This window comes from Oncorhynchus clarkii, chromosome 23 (assembly GCF_045791955.1).
Source record: "Oncorhynchus clarkii lewisi isolate Uvic-CL-2024 chromosome 23, UVic_Ocla_1.0, whole genome shotgun sequence".
Classification (NCBI taxonomy): domain Eukaryota; kingdom Metazoa; phylum Chordata; class Actinopteri; order Salmoniformes; family Salmonidae; genus Oncorhynchus; species Oncorhynchus clarkii.
In genome coordinates, this window is record NC_092169.1 from 1,820,148 (window position 1) to 1,832,667 (window position 12,520).

At 43.1% G+C, this 12,520-nt stretch overlaps 1 pseudogene; it reads left to right on the plus strand.

Moving 5' to 3' along the window:
* The window catches only part of LOC139381967 (leucine-rich repeat flightless-interacting protein 2-like), a 31,784-nt pseudogene that overhangs the window by 12,170 nt on the left and 7,094 nt on the right, over positions 1-12,520 (plus strand).

Below are 12,520 nucleotides of genomic sequence, written 5' to 3' on the forward strand. Positions count from 1 at the left end.
TAGATGTGCACAGACAGCTTGTGTTGTTTTGGTTTGTATGTTTCTCTCTGACCAAATGGAAATTTAAGGTTTGTGTTTAGATTCAATACCTTTCACCCAGAAGTGTACAGTCGTTCACTTCCTTCTCGTGTATTTAAAAGCATTGAGTTGGTGCAAGCATGGCTGGAGGGAGTTTCCACCATATTCCTTACATCAGTCCAATTCCTTTTAAATGTATCAGTGGACAACTCAGCAGAAGGATTAAAGAATCGGGCCACCCATATAAAGCTGTAGAGTTGCCTGAAGGAAACTTGGTGCTGATTCACCGATCAATGAAATCTGTATCGGGTAATCGACTGGTCCTAAACAGTTTATTGCCTCTCATAGTTGCATGACAGGGACTCTGGATAATAGCCAGTAGTTGTTGGACCAATTCTAATTCAGTTTAGTTTCCCTAAATTTGCATGTGATATGATGATTGTGGGTTCACTAATTTAATAAACTTTGGATGCTGTGGTCATTTTAGGTTAAGATGTAGGTTGTGTTTGCAATCCGTAAAGTTTAGTTCGTGCAAGGGAAACTGTGAACCTGCAAGCATTTGATGTGTATCGGGGGAAAAAAATAGAAATTTCTCCCCTTTAAAACTCATTTATTTACCCTGAAATGACAGCATGAAATCCATTTAAGTTATGTAGGCCTAGACTTAAAGCTCTGCCTGTCTAGTGTCAGATTGATCTTTTTATTTGGCCTTTAGCTCTCCCTTACATAACTGTTTTGTCACGTGGTGTTTTATGTGAGCATGTGGTGGTTGTCAACATCTGCCACTTTGCCTTTCCAACTCAACCGTACCATTCTGGTGTACCATTTGCAGGTCTATACAGACATATGTGCATGTACAAAGGTCATTGCAGTGTGCATGCATATACTGTACGTATCAGTCTTTCCAACTGTTCCTATACTTCTCTCCTTTCTTTCCTTTTGTCTTCTCTCCCTCCAGTGTGTGGCCACCAAGCCCTAGAAAGGCAGAAAGAGTTATTTGATTGCATTAGGAATGAGAGGGATGAGCTGGCTGACATCAAGGCAAAGGCCAAAACAGGAGAGGTACAGTGCCTTGCGAAAGTATTCGGCCCCCTTGAACTTTGCGACCTTTTGCCACATTTCAGGCTTCAAACATAAAGATATAAAACTGTATTTTTTGTGAAGAATCAACAACAAGTGGGACACAATCATGAAGTGGAACAACATTTATTGGATATTTCAAACTTTTTTAACAAATCAAAAACTGAAAAATTGGGCGTGCAAAATTATTCAGCCCCCTTAAGTTAATACTTTGTAGCGCCACCTTTTGCTGCGATTACAGCTGTAAGTCGCTTGGGGTATGTCTCTATCAGTTTTGCACATCGAGAGACTGAAATTTTTTCCCATTCCTCCTTGCAAAACAGCTCGAGCTCAGTGAGGTTGGATGGAGAGCATTTGTGAACAGCAGTTTTCAGTTCTTTCCACAGATTCTCGATTGGATTCAGGTCTGGACTTTGACTTGGCCATTCTAACACCTGGATATGTTTATTTTTGAACCATTCCATTGTAGATTTTGCTTTATGTTTTGGATCATTGTCTTGTAGGAAGACAAATATCCGTCCCAGTCTCAGGTCTTTTACAGACTCCATCAGGTTTTCTTCCAGAATGGTCCTGTATTTGGCTCCATCCATCTTCCCATCAATTTTAACCATCTTCCCTGTCCCTGCTGAAGAAAAGCAGGCCCAAACCATGATGCTGCCACCACCATGTTTGACAGTGGGGATGGTGTGTTCAGGGTGATGAGCTGTGTTGCTTTTACGCCAAACATAACGTTTTGCACTGTTGCCAAAAAGTTCAATGCAATATACGTGCAATATATCAGTGCAATATACGACTGATTGTTGTCCTATGGACAGAGTTTCCCACCTCAGCTGTAGATCTCTGCAGTTCATCCAGAGTGATCACGGGCCTCTTGGCTGCATCTCTGATGAGCATCTCTGTATGAGCTGAAAGTTTAGAGGGACGGCCAGGTCTTGGTAGATTTGCAGTGGTCTGATACTCCTTCCATTTCAATATTATCGCTTGCACAGTGCTCCTTGGGATGTTTAAAGCTTGGGAAATCTTTTTGTTTCCAAATCCGGCTTTAAACTTCTTCACAACAGTATCTCGGACCTGCCTGGTGTGTTCCTTGTTCTTCATGATGCTCTCTGAGCTTTTAACGGACCTCTGAGACTATCACAGTGCAGGTGCATTTATACGGAGACTTGATTACACACAGGTGGATTGTATTTATCATCATTAGTCATTTAGGTCAACATTGGATCATTCAGAGATCCTCACTGAACTTCTGGAGAGAGTTTGCTGCACTGAAAGTAAAGGGGCTGAATAATTTTGCACGCCCAATTTTTAAGTTTTTGATTTGTTAAAAAAGTTTGAAATATCCAATAAATGTCGTTCCACTTCATGATTGTGTCCCACTTGTTGTTGATTCTTCACAAGAAAATACAGTTTTATATCTTTATGTTTGAAGCCTGAAATGTGGCAAAAGGTCGCAAAGTTCAAGGGGGCCGAATACTTTCGCAAGGCACTGTATGTGGTTTAAAGTTTACATAGTCAAATAAAGTTTGTTCAGGGCCATCGATGTGTCTGCTTGGGGGGGAATATATACGGCTGTGATTATAATTGAAGAGAATTCCCTTGGTAGATAATGCGGTCGACATTTGATTGTGAGGAATTGTAAGTCAGGTGAACAGAAGGACTTGATCACACCACGCCTCGTTAATCATAAGGCATACCCCCTACTTCATTGAGATGCAAAGTAAGTCCCGTTCCTGCCCAAACCTACAAAAGTTCACACTACCATTCAAAACATACATTACCATTCACAACATTACCAGAAAGATGCTTTTTTCTGTCGGCGCGATGCGTGAAGAAACCAGCTGGCTGCACCGACTCCAATAGTCTCTTGAGTGAGCCATGTTTCCGTGAAGCAAAGAACGACAATCCATGTCTCAAGTCTTAAAATCCTTATTTAATCTGTCATCTCCTCTGAATTTACACTGAGTGAAGTGGATTTAACAAGTGACATCAATAAGGAATCATAGCTTTCACCTGTTCAGTCTGTCATGGAAAGAGCAGGTGTTCTTAATGTTTTGTATACTAAGTGTATGCTGTGTGTCTGTCAGTCTGTGTACAAGCAATGGAAACCTCAGTAAACCATTACTTCATACAGCTCAGTGGCTTATTGCATTTCAAACTGTGAAATACATTAAGTTGTAAACCCTCCTCTGCTGCCTCACTCTAGGCCAATTTTCAATGAACATACTTTCAATTCACACTGAGTGGTATGCTAGTGTGGATATTGGGACATTGCCCCTCTGTGTTGAGATCCTCTTTTAACCCTGTGTACCTTTGACTCCTTAGAAACACGGTCTGGCCATCATCCCAGAGGGAATGCCTAACGGGGACATCAACCATAACGACCCAGCCGCAGGGATCACCGTGGTCACACAGGAGGCTGGCCAGGTGCTGGAGTCAGCAGGAGAAGGGTCTCTGGGTGAGTGGAAGGGAAAGAACAGGTTCTCCTAAAGGGAGCGGTGGGAGAAATAAATGAATTAATATTGGTGATGTACATGTGTTATTCAGTCAATAATACACCAGGGGGCGCACTTCATTGTTATTTTAGCACAATGGTGCTGCGGTCATAGTTGCAAGGCACCTTTTTTATAATTATCATATTTTTTCTCCTTTGCAGATGTTAGAATACAAAAGTTTGCGGATCAAAGGGACAAACTCTTAGCCCAGGTACATGTGTAATTTTCCTCTTCGACCCCAGTGATGTCTGGCAGGGCTATACTAGTTTCCTCTTGACTATTTTCTCATGTCTTTTTTAACTGTCTGTTCAGCTATAAGTCATGCTGTCCATTCTGTGTGTTGTCCCTTAGATCAGGAAGTTGAAAATGCAACTGGAGGATGAAATGCAGAAGCACTCCAAGATGGATAATGCCTTCACAGATGGTGAGAGGATGGAGAATGGCACTGACCTGCACTTCATTGAGATGCAAAGTAAGTTTGGTTCCTACCCAAACCTACAAAAGTTCACACTACCATTCACACCATTGAAAACATACAAAGGCATACATGTCACCATTGATACAAAGCCTATGCACACTCACTTTACATTAAACATACACTGCCAAAAATAAACTAACAGCAAGGCTCACATCTTAATTCCCTTGTAATGTAAATGTACTAACTCAAACGTTCTAATCTTTTACTGTCTGCAGGAGATGCCAACAGACAGATAAGTGAATACAAGTTCAAGCTCTTGAAGGCAGAACAGGAAATGGGCATAATGGAACAAAACGTAAGTCATGGAAACACTGACATACTTTCCATATGTACCCGAGCTGACCAAATGCAAACTGCTGAACCAGACACATTAATATACATACATTTGTGTTTGAATGAGAAAATGAAAATAAATGTCAGCTTCAAATGTGAAGGTTGTGTTTAATTTGTTTTTGTTTCATTATCCTCATATCTAGAGCAACAGACTTGAAGGACAAGTGTGCAGATACAAGGCATTAGCTGATAACTCAGAGAAAATAGAAGATGAACTGAAAATTGAAAAAAGGAAACTTCAAAAAGAGGTAAGGAACAAAAAAATAGATAAACAAATGTCAGTGGCTGATGTTTGATTTGACATAAAACAGTCTAAGCTTTTTTTCTAACCATTCCCCTATTTTTTTCCCCCACAGCTGCAGATTGCACTAGATAAGATTGAGGAGATGGAGCTGACCAACAACCACCTAGTAAAGAGCCTTGAGAAGATGAAGGCCAATCGGAACGCCCTTCTGTCTCAGCAGAGAAGGCCGCTGGATTGCCACAGAAGCTGTTTAACTCGTACCTTTGACTGCCATATTGCATCTGGAGCACGTTTTCATTCTTCCTCAGGAACACTTGTGTAGCAAAACCAAAAACACTTACAGAAAAAAAACACTGGTAGCAGAGAGGCAAAAGTATTTTTTTAAATAAAATATAGGCATTGGTTTGTCTTTTGTGTGCCAGTGTCTTTCGAAGGGAGACTCAACCTATTAAACCATAGTTATTAGGGGAAGATGAATCTTAAGAAATTCGCAACTCATTACTGGACTACATATTATTCACAAGGTTTTACTTCTCTCTGGCTGGGTGCTTGGCTATTTGTGTTTTGTATTTTTTGATAAGTTGCATGAATGACTATTTTGAACGGTTAAACCCTCACGGCTGCTCTCTGGCCTGCACCTATCTATAATTCCTCACACAGTGAAGTGCCTTCTAACACCTAGAGACTGAGGGTTTTACATTATCTTAAGATTCTAAACAAATATAATAACTTGTACAAAATGTATTTAAAGGTGCAGTCATGATTTGATGAAATATAGAACCAATTGTTGAGATTTTATTGAATGTAAAAAATATTTATTTTAAAAGATTTCTTGAAAATAAATGTGCAAATGACAACTGTGTGTATATACACTGCTCAAAAAATAAAGGGAACACTAAAATAACACATCCTAGATTTGAATGAATGATATTCTTATTAAATACTTTTTTCTTTACATAGTTGAATGTGCTGACAACAATCACAAATTATCAATGAAAATCAAATTTATCAACCCATGGAGGTCTGGATTTGGAGTCACACTCAAAATGAAAGTGGAAAACCACACTACAGGCTGATCCAACTTTGATGTAATGTCCTTAAAACAAGTCAAAATGAGGCTCAGTAGTGTGTGTGGCCTCCACGTGCCTGTATGACCTCCCTACAACGCCTGGGCATGCTCCTGATGAGGTGGCAGATGGTCTCCTGAGGGATCTCCTCCCAGACCTGGACTAAAGCAGCCGCCAACTCCTGGACAGTCTGTGGTGCAACGTTTCCATTGGTTGGTGGATGGAGCGAGACATGATGTCCCAGATGTGCTCAATTGGATTAATGTCTGGGGAACGGGCGGGCCAGTCCATAGCATCAATACCTTCCTCTTGCAGGAACTGCTGACACACTCCAGCCACATGAGGTCTAGCATTGTCTTGCATTAGGAGGAACCCAGGGCCAACCGCACCAGCATATGGTCTCACAAGGGGTCTGAGGATCTCATCTCGGTACCTAATGGCAGTCAGGCTACCTCAAGCGATCCCATGGAGGGCTGTGCGGCCCCCCAAAGAAATGCCAAACCACACCATGACTGACCCACCGCCAAACCGGTCATGCTGGAGGATGTTGCAGGCAGCAGAACGTTCTCCACAGCGTCTCCAGACTCTGTCACGTCTGTCACATGTGCTCAGTGTGAACCTGCTTTCATCTGTGAAGAGCACAGGGCGCCAGTGGCGAATATGCCAATCTTGGTGTTCTCTGGCAAATGCCAAACGTCCTGCACGGCATTGGGCTGTAAGCACAACCCCCACCTGTGCACGTCGGGCCCTCATACCACCCTCATGGAGTCTGTTTCTGAACGTTTAAGCAGACACATGCACATTTGTGGCTTGCTGGAGGTCATTTTGCAGGGCTCTGGCAGTGCTCCTCCTTGCACAAAGGCGAAAGTAGCGGTCCTGCTGCTGGGTTGTTGTCCTCCACGTCTCCTGATGTACTGGCCTGTCTCCTGGTAGTGCCTCCATGCTCTGGACACTACGCTGACAGACACAGCAAACCTTCTTGCCACAGCTCGCATTGATGTGCCATCCTGGATGAGCTGCACTACTTGAGCCACTTGTGTGGGTTGTAGACTCCGTCTCATGCTACCACTAGAGTGAAAGCACCGCCAGCATTCAAAAGTGACCAAAACATCAGCCAGGAAGCATAGGAACTGAGAAGGGGTCTGTGGTCACCACCTGCAGAACCACTCCTTTATTGGGGGTGTCTTGCTAATTGCCTATAATTTCCACCTGTTGTCTATTCCACTTGCACAACAGCATGTTAAATTTGTCAATCAGTGTTGCTTCCTAAATGGACAGTTTGATTTCACAGAAATGTGATTGACTTGTGTTACGGATACAAGTATCCTGTGTGTGTATCCTGTGTGTGTGTGTGTGTGTCCGGTGTTCTTTTCTCTCCTTCTCCCCTCACAGGTGAAAATCATCACTCCCCAATCAGTCACCAATCCAATCATCAATCAGAAGACACACCTCCTCCTGTTTCCTACCCTATCACAGTTCCTTTCCCTTGGTTTAAAAACCCCATCAGTTGTTTGCTCTAGAGCTCAATCTCTCTGTAAATGCCATGTCTGTAGGTCTGTGTTGCACGCTCTCTTTGTGTATTAACCTCTCTTTTGTTTGAGCACCTCCATAGCACTTTGTCATCACCTGTGAGTATTGTTTTTGGTTATGGTGTTTGTTAGTTAGTTAGGTTAGTTAGCTGTTGTTAAAGTAGGCTAGTCTAGCTTAGGGGTGTTTTTGAATACTTACTGTTTCTTTCCTTGGGTCCAGCTCAGCCCCTTTTCCTGCTCCCCCCCATTACCGTGTGTTTATTAATTAATAAACCCTGAGTTTGACGGTAGAATTCAGTAGTCGTGGTTATTTCGTTCTCACTTTGTCACAATTATAATTTGCATGAGTTATGTTACGGGTCTCATTACCATCCCCCCTAGACTGTCGGGCCAAAAGGGATTCGTAACACTTGGAGTTACATTGTGTTGTTTAAGTGTTCCCTTTATTTTTTTTGAGCAGTGTATATAAGGTGGATTTATTTGTTTATTTTTTTTGCATGGGTTATGTATTGAATTCTCTTTGGAAGAGGAGTGATGAATCGAGGTTCTTTGCGCAAAAAAAAGGCAAGTAACATCAACAGAAGACAGCACTACATACCTGTCACGGCCGTCGAATGAAGAGGACCAGCGTGGTGAGCGTACATATTCTGCTAGTAAGGTAACTGATTTCAACTCTCTCCGGGAGTTAATCTTGTTGGAAGAGTTTAAAAATTGCTTACCCGAACGCATTGTAGTTTACCTAAACAAACAAAGTATCCTCCCTGGCAGAAGCGTCTGTGTTGGCAGACAAGTTTGTGTTGACGCACAAGAGTGTGTTTTCGGCTCATACTGAGAGTAGAGCCACTGAGTTTCCTACCTTTCGCCCTAGTCGGCCAGCAGTAGTATATCAAGCACGCCAGAAGAATGAGCGTCCCTGTTTCTATTGTCATAAAGTGGGACATATGATTAATGATTGCTTCCTGTTAAAACGCCAACAAGGGATGCCTCTTCGTGCCAAGCCGCCAACAGGTGTTGGTCTAATTCGTACGGTTGTGAGGTCTGCAACAAAACAGGTGCCTCAGGGTAACTGTAGTTTGAAAGTCTCAGTCCCCGACCGCAGTTATGAACCATTCATTTCCGAAGGGTTTGTGTCCCTAACGAATGACGAAGCGCCTCAGCGTCCGGTTAAAATCCTTAGAGATACTGGTGCGGCGCAGTCATTTATATTGTCTGATGTGTTGCCCTTATCTGACGATACATACTGTGGTTCCAGTGTGTTAGTGCAGGGTATTGAAATGGGTTTTGTCCCAGTGCCATTGCACTTTGAAAGTACACTCTGAGTTAATCAGTGGAATATTCAGAGTGGGGGTACGTCCTATGTTGCCAGTGAAAGGTGTGACCTTTATAATGGGTAACGATATTGCTGGAGCAAAGGTATTGGAAGTATTGGATAAAAGTGACCACTCTCTCTCTAATGAGCTGGCACAGAGTTATCCACATGTGTTCCCCGCTTGTGCTGTCACTCGTGCTCAGGCACGACAAGAGGGTGATGAGATAGATTTGTCTAACACTGTTCTGTTCAAAGAGGTTGATCAAGAGGATGGATTGTGTGATACCTCTGAGAAGCTGATCACCTCTGTCTGACAAACAGCCCAGGAAAGAATCAAAGAACGTTGAACTTATTGCTGATGCAATACAGTTACCAGTCACTCGTGAGCAGCTGATTGCTAACCAAAAGGTTGACAACAAGCTTGCTAAATGTTTTTCTAGTGTTGTCTCCTTGGAAGATGTGAAGAAGAAGAACGTGGCTTACTTCATTGAAGGTAATCTCCTCATGCGTAAATGGAAATCCCATGTAGACGCGTGTGGAGATTGGAATGCTGTTTACCAAATAGTGATTCCTACAGCCTTTCGACAAAATGTATTATCCCTTGCTCATGATCACCAGTGGTCTGGTCATTTAGGAATAACAAAGACTTATGATCGGATCCTTCGACCGTTCTTTTGGCCGGGTTTAAAACAAGATGTGGCTCAGTTCTGTCGGACATGCCACACATGTCAGATAACAGGAAAACCAAATCAGGTTATTCCTCCCGCTCCTCTTTGTCCCATACCTGTCATAGGTGAACCATTCGAGCATGTGGTCGTTGATTGTGTCGGACCGTTACCGAAGACAAAATCGGGTAACCAGTTTTTGTTAACGATTATGTGTATGGCTACAAGATACCCCGAGGCCATTCCTCTGCGAAGGATTACAGACCCGGTAGTGAGTAAAGCCTTAATAAAATTCTTCACGACATTCGGGTTACCTAAGGTGGTACAAAGCGATCTAGGTACCAATTTCCTATCCAAGCTCTTCAAGCAGGTGTTAAAATCCTAATCAATTACACACCGTGTGTCAAGCGCCTATCACCCAGAGTCTCAGGGTGCGCTTGAAAGATGGCATCAGACACTGAAGTCTATGATACGTAAATATTGTTTGGAATCTGAGAAAGATTGGGATGAGGGAGTTCCTCTAGTTTTGTTTGCTGCTCGTGAAACTGTGCAGGAGTCCCTAGGTTTCAGCCCGGCTGAACTAGTGTTTGGTCACACAGTGAGAGGACCAATGAAAGTCCTTAAAGAACAGTTCTTGTCCCAAGAGTTGTGTACCAGAGATGAGAATGTGTTGGACTATGTTAGTCGCTTTCGTGAGCGCCTACACCAAGCTTGTGCTCTCGCAAAGGAAGCTCTGTCTTCCTCACAGAGGAGCATGAAAAGACACTATGATAAAGAGGCTGTTTCTCATCCACTACAGCCAGGTGACCAAGTACTGGTGTTATTACCTGTTCCAGGATCTTCACTGTCAGCTCGTTTCTCTGGTCCTTATTTAATTGAAAAGAAAATAAGTGAAACTGACTATGTGCTTCAAACTCCTGATAGACAACGGCAATCTCGTGTGTGTCACATTAACATGTTGAAAGCTTACCACGCCCGACCCATCACACAGTTAGAGAGTTCAAAAACAGAGGAAGGTACTGCTGTCTCCTCTGCTACTACTGCTATCATAGTGGACTGTCACATTGATGATGATGGATTGGAGTTGCGCAATACTCAACAGCAGTGTGTTAGATTGCCCAACTCAGAAATGCTGCTGTCTATCCAGTCAGGTCTGGTTCATTTAACGGACGGACAGGCCAATGATATTGTGAGGCTACTACACAGTTTTCCATGTCTCTTTAATGACGTTCCTACTCGCACAAACGTGTTGGAACATGACATTAATGTTGGAAATGCTACACCTATCAAGCAACACCCATATCGTATCAACGCTTCCAAGAGGAAGATAATGAGGGATGAGGTGAAATATTTGTTGGAGAATGACCTGGCTAAGCCAAGTTGAAGCCCTTGGAGTTCTCCTTGCATTCTGGTTCCTAAACCTGATGGTACGTCCAGGTTAAGTACGGATTATCGAAAGGTAAATTCTGTCACAATGCCAGATTCGTTCCCGTTACCCAGACTGGACGACTGTATCGACACTATTGGTGCTGTTAAGTATGTAACTAAGTTGGACCTCTTAAAAGGTTACTGGCAGGTTCCGTTAACTTCACGTGCTTCTGAGATTTCTGCCTTTGTGACCCCAGACAACTTCCTACAGTACTCAGTCATGGCTTTTGGGATGCGAAATGCACCAGCCACTTTCCAACGACTCGTTAACTCCGTATTAGCTGGCGTTCCTAATTGTAGTGCATACCTTGATGACCTAGTGATTTATTCGTCTGAGTGGTCAGATCATGTTGACTCTCTAAGGGTAGTATGTGAACGGTTGGCAGCTGCTTCTCTAACCCTGAACTTGGCAAAGTGCGAGTTTGGGAAGGCTACTGTTACCTATCTCGGTAAAGAGGTTGGCCAAGAACAGGTGCGCCCTGTTGATGCCAAGGTCTTGGCTATAACTGCATTCCCTGCACCTACCACCAGACGAGAGCTACGCCGCTTTTTAGGGATGGTTGGCTACTACTGTAGCTTCTGTAAAAATTTCTCTGCGGTAGTTGCTCCATTGACCGATTTGCTTAGTCCGGCTAGACCATTTGTGTGGTCTCCTGATTGTAATCGATCTTTTGAATCTGCAAAAGCACTCTTATGTAGTACCCCTGTACTTGCTGCTCCGGATTGTGAACAACTGTTCAAACTAGAGGTAGATGCTAGTGCCAGAGGTGCTGGTGCTGTTCTACTGCAGCAGGACAAGAGTGGAGTGGATCGTCCCGTTTGTTATTTTTCCCGTAAATGTAATAAATGTCAAACAAACTATGCGACAATAGAACAAGAAGCTCTTGCTTTGTTGTTGGCTCTGCAGTACTTTGAAGTATATATTGGTCCAGTGATTGTATATACTGACCATAACCCCTTAGTTTTTCTCCACCGAATGTACAACCAGAACCAGCGCCTTATGCGTTGGGCACTGATTGTACAGAATTATAATTTGGAGATCCGCCACAAAAAGGGTTCTGATAATGTGTTTGCGGATGCTTTGTCTCGTGTGTAATGATTGTGGTATGTTTTGCAAGGTTGTTGACTTTGTTGTTGTGAGTATTCATTGTACTGTGGTCGCAATCCCTAGGGTTGCTCTTTTAAGGGTGGGAGTGTTACGGATACAAGTATCCTGTGTGTGTATCCTGTGTCTGTGTGTCTGGTGTTCTTTTCTCTCCTTCTCCCCTCACAGGTGAAAATCATCACTCCCCAATCAGTCACCAATCCAATCATCAATCAGAAGACACACCTCCTCCTGTTTCCTACCCTATCACAGTTCCTTTCCCTTGGTTTAAAAACCCCATCAGTTGTTTGCTCTAGAGCTCAATCTCTCTGTAAATGCCATGTCTGTAGGTCTGTGTTGCACGCTCTCTTTGTGTATTAACCTCTCTTTTGTTTGAGCACCTCCATAGCACTTTGTCATCACCTGTGAGTATTGTTTTTGGTTATGGTGTTTGTTTGATTGCTGGTGGGAAAAGGGGAAACCAAGACAAGTCGCCCATGGGCATACACTACCCGTAGGTAGACTTTGTTAAATACACTAGTTAGAACTGGGCGGACCACCCACTGTATTTTTGGTTAGTTAGCTGTTGTTAAAGTAGGCTAGTCTAGCTTAGGGGTGTTTTTGAATACTTACTGTTTCTTTCCTTGGGTCCAGCTCAGCCCCTTTTCCTGCTCCCCCCCATTACCGTGTGTTTATTAATAAACCCTGAGTTTGACGGTAGAATTCAGTAGTCGTGGTTATTTCGTTCTCACTTTGTCACAATTATAATTTGCATGAGTTATGTTACGGGTCT